The sequence below is a fragment of the Marmota marmota genome, unplaced genomic scaffold (genome assembly GCF_001458135.2).
Source record: "Marmota marmota marmota unplaced genomic scaffold, marMar, whole genome shotgun sequence".
Classification (NCBI taxonomy): domain Eukaryota; kingdom Metazoa; phylum Chordata; class Mammalia; order Rodentia; family Sciuridae; genus Marmota; species Marmota marmota.
The window spans coordinates 52,549,410-52,564,213 of NW_026000229.1; the positions used below are offsets into that span (position 1 = coordinate 52,549,410).

At 39.3% G+C, this 14,804-nt stretch overlaps 1 protein-coding gene across 2 annotated transcripts in view; it reads right to left on the minus strand.

Annotated features, from left to right (window-relative positions):
• Positions 1–165, minus strand: part of Armh4 (armadillo like helical domain containing 4) — a 120,584-nt gene extending 120,419 nt beyond the window's left edge. For both annotated transcript variants that reach the window (XM_048793010.1, XM_048793009.1), the window contains exon 1: positions 12–165. The gene's annotated coding sequence lies outside the window, so the exon portion shown is untranslated. The remainder of the gene's footprint in view (positions 1–11) is intronic.
• Positions 166–14,804: the final 14,639 nt, after the last annotated feature.

The following is a 14,804-nucleotide window of genomic DNA, read 5'->3' on the forward strand; positions in this document are numbered from 1 at the left end:
CCCGTCCTCACCTGTGCGCTTTCAGCCAAGCAGCGCGCGGAGGAGAGCGGCGGCGCTGGCGCTTTGCATCCCCGCCGCGGCCCCTGCAGCGGCGGCGACTCCCTCCGCTGTCTGGGACGCCAGGGGGAGGGCGTTTCGCTTCGTTGCTTATTCATAAGGCCGCGGCTACGGCTGGGGATTGGGCGGCGGATAGGTGTGCCCGCCCCAGCTCTGCTAGCTGTGACACCCGATGCCTCGCCCCACGCCCCTCCGGCGCCCACTTCCCCGCCTCTGTTCCCTCGCGGGGGCGGCTCCGGCTCTAGTCCCGGCGCCAGGGCTCCCCCGGAGACCCCCTACCCAGGCTGCGAACGGGCTTCTCCAGGTACCTACAGGAAAAAACACAACATTTTCTCAAGAACCCGAATTTCTCTGGCCCTTGATTAAGGCAAGAGGCGCAAATGGGAGGCTGTAGAGCGTTCTTTGTAAGAACTGTGTGTCTTAGTCATGCCCCTTGAAGTAACTCTACACGAAATGTTTCCTTCTCAATCACTCAAAGAAAAAGTTGAAAGCAGGTGGCTAATAAGAAGTAGGGTTTATTGAGCCACTACTCTTACCAGGCACAAGACTAGGTGCTTCATTCATTACTGTTTAATCTGCACAAGTAAATATTGTAATACCCACTTAACAGGGGAGAAAGTTGAGGCTAAAGACGGTGTAATTTATTCAAGGTCTGATGGCAAGTGTGGTCACAGGCAATTCATGACTTCCATTCTTGAGTCATACAGGACTCAATTTGCTTTTTCTGTATCTCCTAATCATGAGGGCAAAGAGGTATTAGGAGTCTAAAATAGCCCATTCTAGAACAACCCCACAGGGTTTTACATCATCTCTTGTCTTTATTAACTCACTGCTTTATAATGCCTTAGTCGCATATACTTATTCGTAAACACTTTGAAGTCAGAGATTTCTTGTTCATATTTGGCTCCTACAGTTAACGGTACACAGGTATGCACTGTTATCCGTTCCACCTCTCTTCAGACTATATTAGTTTTTTTTTTTTTTATTTCCAGAAAGGAAGTCAGCAAAGAGTTTTGTTGAAGAATGTGTGATTGTAATTCAATCAAATCCATACAGTGTGTTTTTATGTGTATTCGATGTAATAAGTAATACATTGCATTAAGACCAGGTCTTCCACCTGGGTACAATACCCAATTCTCACTGGACCTGATCAAGCTCTGTTTCAACATTTCGTTCTTTAAGTCAGTAGTTTGAAAATCAGCCCACATCATCTTGTAAAAATCGTTAATTATAATATTGTGAGTTTTTCAGCGAGCCCACAAATTTGAGTGGATTTAACACAAATGCTGGTATATGATCATGCTAATAAAAACAATCTGAGTTCTGGATGCTAAGCCCAGAAATTCGAGCAGAATAGGACAGACAGCCAAAGGAAGGGATTCCAGGTCCCACTGCATCTGGCTAGGGGCAGCACTACGCACAAATCTGAAGTATTCTGTTTCTTTGGTACCTTTCTGCCTCTGACATGATACTCAACTACAGAATACTACTCCTAAGACCTGCCTAACATTCAAGTTTTCTTACTATGAACCTTCTCTCATAGTAAAATATCTGTCTCCCATTTCCTCAATGCAAATTGTTTCAGCTATGCAGCAAAAGTAAAGAAATCTGATAGGAACTCATTTGTAATAGTCCTTTATCCTACCCCAAATTGTTATTCAACTTCATACTATTCTGGTTAATGATAATATGATCCATTCCACCCCCAACAAATACACAAAGTATAGATCAGGAAGAATTCTCTGAAAGTCAAATCAGTAAATTCAAATGTGGAGAATGTTATTAATTTTTCATGGGTAAAGCAAGAAAGTGTGTGTGTGTGTGTGTGTGTGTGTGTGTGTGTGTGTGTCAAAAGCTTTATAACACCTAAAACTATTACCAGTCAATGTAATAGACAAGGAAGCTCAGGAAGGCAGTTTTGGGATTGCCACATTCGGCAAATAAAAATAGAGAATTTCCTATTAAATTTTGATTTTAGATAAACCACATGTCATTTTTAGCATAAGTGTAGCCCAAATATTGAATGGGACATTGGGATATACTTATGCTAAAAATTATATGTGGTTTATCTGAACTTCAGATGTAACTGGGTATCCTGCGTTGTATTTGTTAGAGCTGTCAACATTGGGCTCTTGGTTAGTCCTGGTCAGTGAAAGCCTTTGTGCCAGAGAGGAATTGGTTGAAAGTAGCAAAAATCAGCATAAACAACCCCAAGAACCAGGAAGGGACAGTGCCCATTCAAATACCACCCAGAGGGGATAAGTCTTGGTAATGCAGACTTGATGTCCGTTGTGACACAGTCAACAAATGGGGTAGAAATACTTCACAGTATATCAACTAATTCTCTTTGGTCCAGTTCCCATGCACCAAACATCCAATGTTTTGATTTCCAATATACATGGCCATGGGGCTCTGATGAAATGAGCATCCCTGTCTGCTCAACATCAGTATCTGTAGAACTGTGACTCTTCATTATGTGAGCTGGATTATGTGTCTGTTACTAACAGATCTGCTTCTGGTGCCCCCCCCCCAAAAAAAAATTGGGTTTCTGGTCTTATAAAGCTAAGATGGAGACCTTGAGCAGGGCCAACTTCACCAAGGTACTTTATAAGGGTTCTTGAAAAATAGCTGGCAGGACTTCACCAAGCTCTATACTACTGTTTGGTTTTCCTTTTTAAAATATATTTTATTGGTGCATTATAGTTATATATGACAGTGGAATTTGTTGTTACATATTTGTACATGCACAATATAGCAATATAATCTGACAATCAATTTGTTTTCATTTAAAATTATACTAGAGTTAAGGGTTTAAGGCACTAGAACAATATAAAATGAAAGGTCCAGAAGGAAAAATCTTCCTGGAAGGCTGAGTTTACCTGGGATCTCTCCAAATGCCTCTCCAAATGCTTACTTTTTTAATACTTGTCTTTGTTGTCATTGTTTTATTTTTTAATTCTCTAAAGCTCCTTCCTTGGATTTTGTTGCTCTTTTTGGCTTCCAAGGTATCCAACAAAGAGCTCAGCCATGGAAGAAGGACAGCAGCTGCTAGGTAGAGTGGTGGGGGTCCTTTGCAAAAATGGATAGTTAAACCCTCACTGTGAAAGATTATCTTTCCTTCCAATATTCCTAAAAGTTTATTAATCTGAGATTTTCAGAGTCTTCCAATATTCTCTGCCCAATTATTCCCTGACTCCAATTCTCCAATGAGAATTCCCTGATTGCTTTTAATTTTTTAAGTTGAAATTACCAGGAGTGGAATTTAGCATTAAAAAAAAGTAGATTCTACTCACTCTGGGTATTCAATAAATATTTAATGGGGCTGAGGTTATGGCTTAGTGGTAAGAGTGCTTGCCTAGCATGTGTGAGGCACTGGGTTCAATCCTCAGCACCACATAAAAACAAATAAATAAATAAAGGTATTATGTTCATCTACAACTAAAAAATAATTTTAAAAAATAAATTAAAATAAAAAATAAATATTTAATGATTATGACAATGATGATGATGTAAATAATGGTGACGTCATGTATATCTAAATAGAAAAAAAATGGTGATGATGTTAGAATCATTTTTATTCATTCTAATGGATGTTTTCATTGTATCCAAAACCCTTAGAACACTTGACATGATCTATTTTAGATGACTTAAGTGCTAATGAACTTGGCTTTTCACCTACAAAATTATGTCTTTGTTATGCAGTTTATTAGCTAAGCAGGTAAAATAAATCCCATAATAAAGTGGTTTTCCTTAAACAAGGCTTTGGAACAATAAATTTTTATACACTGCAGTTGCTTTTAACTTAACACAATAATCAACTATATTTATATATCTTTATTATTTAATTCTTAATACACAGCACCTGGATGAACCCTGTTGCTTCTCTGTTCTCTCCAAGAAAACTATTATAATTACAGAAGCAGAATATTATATGCTTTACATTCTCTTCTTTAAAAATTGACTGGGTTCAATATTCTCTTATTAAGCATTAGATTTATTTAGGCCCTAACTTTTTGGTTCAGTTCTAAGAAATGGAATTTTGTCTGTTGCCTTGAAAAAGCAAGATAAGAGAGGAAAGACACTAACACAGATACAGAGTGAAACAAAATTTCTGAAACAGTACAGCCATTTTAAAAGAAACTTTTTTAGATAAAGTAGAGGCTGAAAACATTTACATAAAAGAAATCTTGTCCTTCATTTTTTAGCCACGAATAAATATGTCTTTGTGAGATGGCCTGTAAAAATCATTTTTTAAAAGATTTAAACATCAAAAGTCTAATGTCTTCCATGGAATATGCTCTTTAATTCCAAGTGAATTGGTCATCAGGGGTAACCATATTGAAAATGGCATATATAACTCTAGAAAAGATACGGATTGCCTTTTACTTTATCAGACAAAAGAGTCTTCTATCCATCCTTGTTTTTTCTGTTTTAATGCCCACTGTTAAATAAATCAATGACTCTTGTAGATGTTTAATCTTAAACAATGGGTATGAGTTATGTATTACTGACATAATAGTATGCACACCTACGATCTGTGTCACAAAGAAAGAGCATTTCTTCTTCTCTACCTATTAAAGGTAGAAGGAAAGAAAATGGATTGACCAGGAGAAGGAAAGATCAAGCCTCAGAAAGCACTCTCGTCGAGAAAGTTCAGATACTGGAATAGATTTGTAAGAGAGGTTATACATTCTCTTTTGTTTCAGGTTTCTAAAAAATTACGAATTTCAGTCTGTCTGGATTGTGGGTTTCTGATGAAATACCATTAGTTTATTCAACAAGGAAATTATGAGGATAGTTGTAGATGTGAGGAAACTGAAAGATATTTTACTGAAACTAATTGTATTATTGTTTATTATCCATCTTCTAACAGATGTTGCTAATGTTACTTTTAAAGAATAAAATTCAAGTATTAACATTAAGCTCAGGATACATAGGAATATATTTGATGTGTAGCATGTTTACAGCAAAAGCAAAGAATAAGATATTATCCATGGAGCTATTACAATATGGCTCATGATCAGAATAATAGCAATGATTTGAACATTGGCTTACCAAGGTTTAAATCTGGAATGGAAATCAGTGGGAAAAATGCCTTTCCTTCAGTGTAGCACTCATCCTCTTGCTAAATTCTTTGTCCCTGTAAATTTTGATTAACTCTACTAGCCAAACTCTCTTAGATGAGTTCGTGTTTGCTAATCATCATACAATGTTAGCTCCATCACTAATTGATCCCCAAATGTTTTTGTTTTGTGGAAGGTATACAAAGATATGTGGTGGAACTCAACTTTCCTCAGAGCTGAAATCTAGTTGAGAAGAACAAATTATGTATTCATAAACATTACCACTACCAATGATACAAAAATCACCTCATGTACTTTTCCTTTGGCCTGAAAGTCGTATTTCTTTTCATCATCTTTTTTCATGTTTGCTTTATTCTTTCTCAAGACCTACCTACTACAGAAAAGAACTGTCTGATAAATTCTCTGTGGAAAGCAAGTGTCGGACTTAGTATAAACTGGGTGCAGTAGCGCACACCTTTAATCCCAGCTACTTGGGAGATGGAGGCAGGAGGATCTCAAGTTCAAGGTCATTCTCAGCAGCTTGGCAATACCCTGTTTCCAAATTTAAAAATAAGAAAATAAAAAGGGATGGTAGAATGCCCCTGAATTCAATCTCCAGAATCACATACAAACACAAATAAATGTATATTTAGTATGTGTACATAACTGTCTTTCCCAAAAAAAACTCTACACTCTTTGAAGAAAGACAGCCTGTTGTAAATAGTCACATCTCCCACAACACCTACAGCAGTGCCTTGACATAGAAGCTGTTCAAAAAGTACTTGTTGACTAATTATGGCTATAAGCCTATAACAAAAATGTAATTCTGTAATGCTCACCATTTTACAACTAGGAAATCTGAACTCAGTTCTTCTAACATACAAAAGAAGCCTGACCAGCTTCAGAATAAAATACATTAATCTCATACAAATTGGGAAGATTGATTCTGAAATAACTCTAAAACTCAGGATTTAATTAATTTTTATATCCTATGAAAAGAGGTTAGTCTATAGATGCACATGTGCTGTCTGAAGTCAGAGAACTAAGCCAACTGACACTTCAAATCCCTTTCTAACCACAAGTCTGTAATCTGCTTTATTGGTGAAGTTCATGTTCATTAGGAGTTGTTCATGAACAAGAAATACCCTGAATTGAAGATTTTACAAAGAAGAGTAGGGGGTGGGAATCAAGCTGAATCCAGAACTCAAATTCCATTTAGGCTCAAATCCTTTGAAATGTTTTGTTTGCTTTATTCTTTCTCAGACCTACAATGTAAAGTGGACATAAAAGCTACACTTTGCAGGATCAGTTCAAAGCAATTCCTCCCTAACTTGTTTACACAAATAACCAAAGGGGAAGGGGGCTTACTTTAGAATGGAGGTGATTGAAAGCATGTTTCATACAGAGAAAATTATTTACTTTTGGACTGGTCTAAAGTGTGAGGCATCACCACAAAAGAACAAATGAATTTGTCTCCAAAAGATTCCCAGTCAAGATAAATGGGATGGTCATGTGGTATTCATTCCTTTCTCCATCCCTTTTGCCTTTAGAAGCTTTCTTTTATAAGTGGTTTTCAGGCATAGTGACATGTTTTGTTTTCCTCCTATTTCTGTCTTTGCAAAGGCACTTTAAGGCACTTACCATTGCCAGCTAATGTTCATTTTATGACATTGTTCCCAGCAGTCGATCTTCGGTGGATGAGCACTTTTCACTCAGATCATATTCTGTTCAGTTCATAAAAAAATTTTAAAAATCCCCATGTTAGTCTCACTATTTTTCCTTTCAATTCTTTTTCTCTGATTTTCTTTTCTCATGCTTCTACTTCCTTCCTAGGCTTCATATTGTTACTTTAAAATTGTAGTGTCTCTCCAGTGTATACATTGTTTTGTTTCAAAGATGCAAGCCCAGGCACCTTGGCCCAATCCTTTTCAATTCAGAGCCTTATATTTCCAGTGTGTATTTGAGGCCACCTTGAGGACGATAACAAAATCCCAGGTGGTGCAATGCATCTTTCATTCATAAGCCATTTTATAGCCCATTCTTTTGTCCAAAGTGCAACTATAAGCAATTGGTCTCACCTCCTCTCTTTCTCCCTCTACCTGGGAGGAAGACACGTGGTAGACATGAGAGACAGCTAAAGCATACAATAAAGGTATGGAAGCAATAAAAATATTAGAGGATACACCACAGAGAAAGAAATGAAAGCAAAGATGGTCACTCCAGTCTCTTCTCTCCTCTGTTTCTCGCCCCAGGTCTAGGAGGGCTGAGAAGTGGTGAAGAAGGCACTTGAGGTAATGAATGAAGAGGAGACACCAGGCTTGAAGGTTGGAAACTGGAGGAGGTGCAGTTTAGGATGGGGAGGGGCATGCCAGAGAGGTTTCCTTCCCTTTGGAAAGCCCCAAATAATGAAGCACTTCCATCTCCATTGGTCAAAAGCTGTTATCTCAAGCTATTGCTCCAAAGTCCACCTAATCTACTCCCCTTCCCAGCCTCAACCCCTCCACTACTTCCCCACCATCCTGAAGCAAAAGGGAATAAGATCCAGGTTAAAGTAAGCCTTATTCAGTAAGACTGAATTTTCTGCCCCCAAATTCATAGGTTCAAATTCTAATGTCAAGTTCCTAGATGTGACTGTATTTGAAAAGAGATTCTTAAAAGAGGTAATTAAATTAAATTAAAACCCAATGCAATGTGTCTTGTGTCTTTATAAATGGGGGAAATTTGGACCCAACAGGCATAGCAGAAAGATCATATGAAGTCACAGAAGGAATATGGCCATCTATAAGCCAAGAAGAGGGGTCTCAGAAGAAACCAACCCTGCCTAAACCTTGATCTTGGACTTTCGTTTTCCAGAACTATGAGAAAATAAATGTGTGGTTGTGGCACCTACTTTGCTAGGCCACTTGAACTATTAATACAACTGGGTACAATCCAGGGTCTCTTCTGATTCGTGCTCATGTCATGCTAGGTATTTTTAATAGGCTTCCTGGGGTAAGTAAAGCAGTGACTTATTTAGAGGGGCAGTGTAGAAAAGTCCTTTTCTCAAGAGAAGGACATTTTCAGATCAGAATCCATAGGTGGCAATTTTTTTTTACATAGTAGCTCTCCCCAGTGGTAGAATCTAACTATGCTTTTAAACTGTGCCTTTAAAAAGACTTGGTACAGCCACCTGGAAGTTCTTTGTCTTCACCAGGATGAGAGAGCAAACAAGTGTTGTGGAATCTAAGCAGAAGTATTCCATAGGAATAAGGAGTGTGCATTCAGCCTCAAAATAAGATAATAGGTTGGGCGTGGTGACGCATGCCTGTAACCCCAGCAGCTCTCAGGAGGCTGAGACCCAACGGTCACAAATTCAAAGCCAGCATCAGCAAAAGCAAGGTGTTAAGCAACTCAGTGAATCCTGTTTCTAAATAAAACATAAAATAGGGCTGGGGATGTAGCTCAGTGGTTGAGTGCCCCTGAGTTCAATCCCCATATCCTAGGATTGTTGGGATGATTAAATATATCTCATATTACACATTATCTATGTGTAATATACTAAGCACAGTGTCTTTAACACTCATTTCATATTCAATAAATACTATTATTTGAAACAGTGCAAACCCAGTTGATGAAGTATTGATTTTTCAGCTACAGAAGCAGGTATTTCCTGAGTTGATGGCGAATGGATTTTTTTTCTCTCTGAGAAACTTTCTGAGAGCAAAAATGAACCTATTGATATCCCCATATTTAGATTTCAGGTTTCTGTAGAAAGAAACAATTTTCCAAGCATAGAGTTTAGTGTGGTAGTTCTGGCATAATTCTACAGCATTTTTTTTTTTAAATTTTGCCAAACAAATTTTATCAATAAGACTCTTGAATTTAACTAGATAATTTGGATCATGTCTGCCAGGTTCCCATTAACACTAAATTTTTCCCCTGGCAGAAATATTCTTAAATAGGCAGAAAACATTTTTTAATTTGCTACAATCATGCTATTATTTAAACGATTTAAGCATTTTATGAAAATGCTCTTAACTAGAACCAATTACATTGCTTACTTAGCTGAAAATAAGTTGGAATTGTCAGTGTCTGGCCTATTATGTCTAGACATTCAGTAGATTTATCTCATTTAAGGATCTCAAAATGCTTTATAGTTATGGAGGTGTGTTGCTCATCTGCTCCAATTACCTTATTTATCAAATGAGACACTGAACTGAGAGAGGTTGCCCAGTCCAGGGCAAAGCTCATATAGGAACCCAAATTTGTAACTTAGGTCTCTCCCTCTCCTAAAGAGGGCTGTTTTCAGTGGCAATATTGTGTCTCAAAGGGCAAGAAACACATTTAATAGCTTAACTGAGATTTTACCCTCACAGTGAAGCCTCCTAGGCTGGACGGACATCTCTGTGTCTGGGCTTCTCCTTACTTGAATGACTGCCTTCACCTTTCTCCTTGTCTGGCTAAGGACGCTTATTCATCCTAACAGGACTGACCTGTCATCATCTCCCTAACAAAAAAATGTGTCTAGTTGTGCTCTACCTATGTAATATGAATATGCTGGTATCCTCCCAATCCATTTCCCCACCAGCCTGTGTTCCTCCCAGCTTGAAGCCCTCCTGTCTGAATGCACCCTCGCTGGCAGTGCTCCCCACATCCTCTAATCTCTAGCCCCCACCCTGAATCCCCCAGCCTGTGTCCCTTGTGAAAAGGAGAATTCTAAGATGGCCCCAAAGATTGCTGGCCCCTTGTGCATACACCTTCTTCCAGGAATCTAGTCAAACACTAATTTAGATACTGCTATGATAGGACTTTACAGATGTGATTTAAGCCTCAAATCAATTGACTTTAAGATAGGAAAATTAAGCTGGGTATAGTGGCGCATGTATGAGATCTCAGTTCTCAAGAGGCTGAAGCAGGAGGATGGAGAGTTTATAGAGTCCAGGGCAACTTAGTGAGACCCTGTCTCAAAAGAAAAAATAAAAATGGCTAGGATGATTCTCTGTGTAGAGAACTCCTGGGTTCAATCCCCAGAACCATAAAAATAAATAAATAAATAAATAAATAATTCCAGCAGCTTGGGAGGCTAAGGCAGGAGGATTGCAAGTTCAAAGCCAGCCTCAGCAATTTAGTGAGGCACTGAGCAACTTAGTGAGACCCTGTCTCAAAAGAAAAAATAAAATGGGCTGGTGATGTTGGTCAGCAGTTAAGTACCCCTGGGTTTAATCCCTGGTACTAAATAAATGCATAAATAAATAAGGAAATTACCTGGTAGGCCTGACTTCGTGCCACAAACACTTTAAACCTGAGTCTGGAACTCAGAACAGAGAAGTCAGAGATTCGAAGCATGAGAGGATGAATGAAGGGGCCATGTGACAAGGAACGATGGTTGCTCTCTATTGCCCAGACTGGCTCTGGCCAACAGCCAGCAAGAATTTGGAGGTTTCATTCCTACAACCATAAGAACTAAATTCTTCCAAAAACTTTGTGAGCTTGAAAGAGGATCCTGAGCTGCAGAAACGAATGCGGTCCTGTTGACCCCTTGGACCTGCAATACACTGACACACCTTGTCTGGACATCTCACCTACAGAACTGGAAACTGATAGAGGGACATTGTTTTAAGCCACTAAATCTGTGATGACTTTTCACATAACAATAGAAAATTAATACATTTTCCCCAGCCCATGTCTCCCCAGTCTGTATTCCCTGTATCTATATCCTGTAACCTATATTATCCCAGGCTGAATACCCCCAGGATATGTCTCCCAATTTGAATGGCTTCCCTGCTGATACCAGAGCCCCCACCAGCGTGGATCCCTGGATCTACATTCCTCCCAGCTTGTGCCATCCCTCAGCCCGAATGCCCCCACATACACACAGCTTATCATACAATCTCTGCCACCATTGATCTCACACACACATCACCAGCACCACAGGCACCAGCACCCTCCACCCACCACCTGACAGCACAGGACCCTGAGAGATTCTGCCAACCAAGGAGCACAGCAGTCAAGGGCACCGTCTGCAGTACTAGATGGAAATTTTGTCTCCTTTCCAAGACAGGTGAGCAGGACTGGGAAACCCAAAAAGAGGATGCAACCTCTTCCCCTTTACCCCATGGAGCCTCAAGCCAATCCAGAGCAGCCAGCCAGCCAGCCATGTTTCGCAGGCTCTGAGCTTGGTCTAGTTTCTCCAGGGCCCCACCACACCCAGCCAGCTGAAGTCACTCTCGTTCCAGAAGGAGATGAATGTGCCCAATCAACTGGCCAAAGCCTTCCATCTTTGGAGAACTCCAATGCCCCTCTCCCAGGAATACTGTGTTGCTGACATCCCCAGTCACTACCCACTCTCTACCTCAAGTCCAGGACTAGCCTCGGTTTTCTCTCCTGAACTTTTTTCCCATCTGTACTATCCTAAATTTGCAAAATGGTATTTTCTCAGTTATATATTCTCCATAATTATCACGTAACTTAACCAAAATTTTCTCTGAGGTGGCTGGAATGAGGGGCATTACGTATCCCAAGGCCTCCCACCAACAAGCAAACATGAGGTAAAGAAGAGAGGGCATATGAATAAAAGGATAAATAACTACATATACAAATACATGTTTATTATATATACACATGTTTACACAACAACCCTATAAGGTAAGTTATTATTTTTTATTTCATAGATGAGAAAACTAAGGCTCAGAGAGGCACAGTAAAGCATCTAGGGGCACACAGTAAGCAAACAGCAGAGCTGGGATACCAACAGGTGGTCTGACTCTTCTCTACTTTGCTGAATATATACAAGGTGTCAGGATCACTCAGTTAGGTAGAGCATGTGCATCGTTTATGGTAAGAAAGGAGCAGGAGAGGAAAGTGGAGATAATTGTGTGCTAAAGTGATCAGAGTAATTTTCACAGAAAGTGGGGCTTGAGTTGGCAGACTTCCAAGGGCAGGGCATTCATGTTGGAGGGAAGGAAGGAACCAGACACAAACAGGGGCATCCATGTTCTGGGACCATAATTTATATAGGAGAAATAAGGCTAAAGAGAGAAATGGAGATAAGATTGGGGTTGCCCTGAATGCGAAGCATCTTCTTCTTGCCCTTAAATATAAGACAGGAGGGAGACCTAAGAACAAATGGGTAGAAAGAGGGTAGAGACAACTGAATGTGGTACCTGGCTGGGCTTAGGAAACAAGAAGTAGAAATTGAGTCCGAGGGCTGGGTTTGTAGCTCAGTGGTAGAGTGCTTGCTTAGCGTGTGTTAGGCACTGGGTTCACTCCTCAGCACCACATAAGTAAATAAATAAATAAATAGATATTATGTCCATCTACAACTAAAAATATTTTTTTAAAAAATAAGAAAAACAGAGCTGGGGTTGTGGCTCGGAGGTAGAGCATTCACCTAGCATGTGTGCAGCACTGGGTTCAATCCTCAGCAACACATAAAAATAAAATAAAGATATTGTGTCCACCTGTAACTAAAATAATAAATATTTTAAAAATTCAAAAAACAATCCAAGGTTTAGTGTTTGGGTGACTAGAGTAATTTTAGTTTTAATAATATAGATCAATTAAATTTATATTTGGAGCTGAAATTTGTCTCCTTACAATAGCTATACATACAACTGGTCTTTAAATTAGGAAATTGTATTTTTACTTTCTCCATAATGTAATGTAGGAAAAAAAAAATATGTTTAAGGCCAGATAAGTATGAAGTTAACAGCATTATCAGAATCCTATGGATTCTCTTTTCCCTATTTAAAAAAACAACACAAAAAGTTCAGCTATACTGTGAACATTTTGACATCAAGCCAGTTTTCCTCTGGGCCACTAATCCCCTAAATAGGATGTTATATGGTTCTAAAATGATTCCATGCATTTACATAGTGCTAGAGTTTGGATGTTGAATGTCCCCCAAAGGCCCAAGTGTGCAGGCTTGCTCTCTAGGGTGGCACTATTGGCAGGTAGTGGAACTTTTTAAGTAGGAGGTCTTTAGGTCACTGGGAAGAGATTGTGGGACACTGGCCTCTTTCTCTTTCTTTTTGTTCCCAGATTGGTGATCTAAGCAGGTTGCTCTGCCATGCGCTAGCACCATGATGACCTCATCATAGGTCCAAAAACAATGAGGCAAATTAGTCATGAACTGAACACTCCAAAGCTGTGAGCCAAAATAACCTATTCTCTCCATAAGTTAATCATCTCAGGTATCTTATTATAGTAATGAAAAGCTGATTCACGCACATAGTTTGCTACCTTAGTAACATGTTTTCCTGTGATAAGAATATGGAGTATAGGGGCTGGGGTTGTGGCTCAGTGGTAGAGTACTTGCCTAGCGTGTGTGAGGCACTGGGTTCAATCCTCAACACCATATTATAAAAATAAATAAAATAAAATATTTTATTTTAGTTGTAGATGGATATCTACTGCTAAGAGCCATAGCCAAGTAGTAAAAAAATTTTTTTTTTAAATATGGAGTATAATCCCCTTCCCTACTAGAATGTTATGACACCTTGTCAGACCACATATATGAGTTACTAGCCTCAATTCCTGGACTCCAAAATATGTATAAACCCAAAACTTTGATAGACAGATTGAGAGCTCAGGCTGTAGCAGGGTTATTCTCTGTCAGTCTTCAAGCTATCCTCCAAAACCTCATGTGTCAACACTAGCTCCCATAATAGCATTGAGGGAAATAGGGTATCTTCACAGATCCCTGATGTGTTAGTCAAACCATCTATGTTAGTCAGCTTTCAACAACTATAACAAAATACCTGAGTCAATTAACTTATGAAAGAAAAGGGTTTAAGTTCAGTTTTGGTTCATAGTTCTGGCCCAAAACTGGGTGGCTCCCATGTTTTGGGCCTCTGATGAGAGAAACACATCATTATGCGAATGTTTGGCAATAAACCATTCATCTCATAAGCCAGAAAGCAGAGCAAGAGAGAAACTGGAAGAGACTGGGGTCCCACAAATCCCTTTAAGGGCACACTTCCAGTGCCAAAAGTTTCCATCACTTCACAATAGTACCACCCTTGAGACCAAGCTTTTAACTAATGGGACTTGGGGGACATTCAATATCCCAACTAGCACCCTGTCTGCTAGGAGCCTCTCATAGAAAGGTGTGCTTCAAACTTTGATTTGACTTTACGCCCACAGAGGCCTGCTTCCATCATAATTGAACATCTGATGCTTAATGATATTTTATAAGAGATGGGGTCTCCCTATGTTGCCCATGCTATCCACAAACTCCTGGGCTCAAACAACTCCCCTGCCTCAGTCTCCCCAGTAGTTGGGACTCCAGGACTCCAGGATTTTTGGAACACACCCACTGCATGGCTAATGTACATCAGCTATCAAGTGCGTTCCCTGTAAGAGTTGTTCTCATTGTTCTCCCCCCTTTTCCAACATTGCCGAAAAGAAGAAAAAGAAAAAGAAAAAAAAACTCTCTTTGCCTAACAATAAATTGTGTGGTTTGCAAAATCATAATTTTATCATCTTATTTTAGCCATAGAAAACATAGGACAACTAGAAATTCAATTCTGGGAACTCCTGTGTATTTACATGCAGCAGATGAGAAGCAGGTCATCAGTGGGATGAAGCAGATCTGAAGCCTTAGAAAACATTGCTGATCAATAACTATGTATCACAGGCTTTCAGTGTATACTTTCTAGACTTTTTTTTAGACCCTCCATTGTTTTAAAGTGCTGTTAGGAGTTT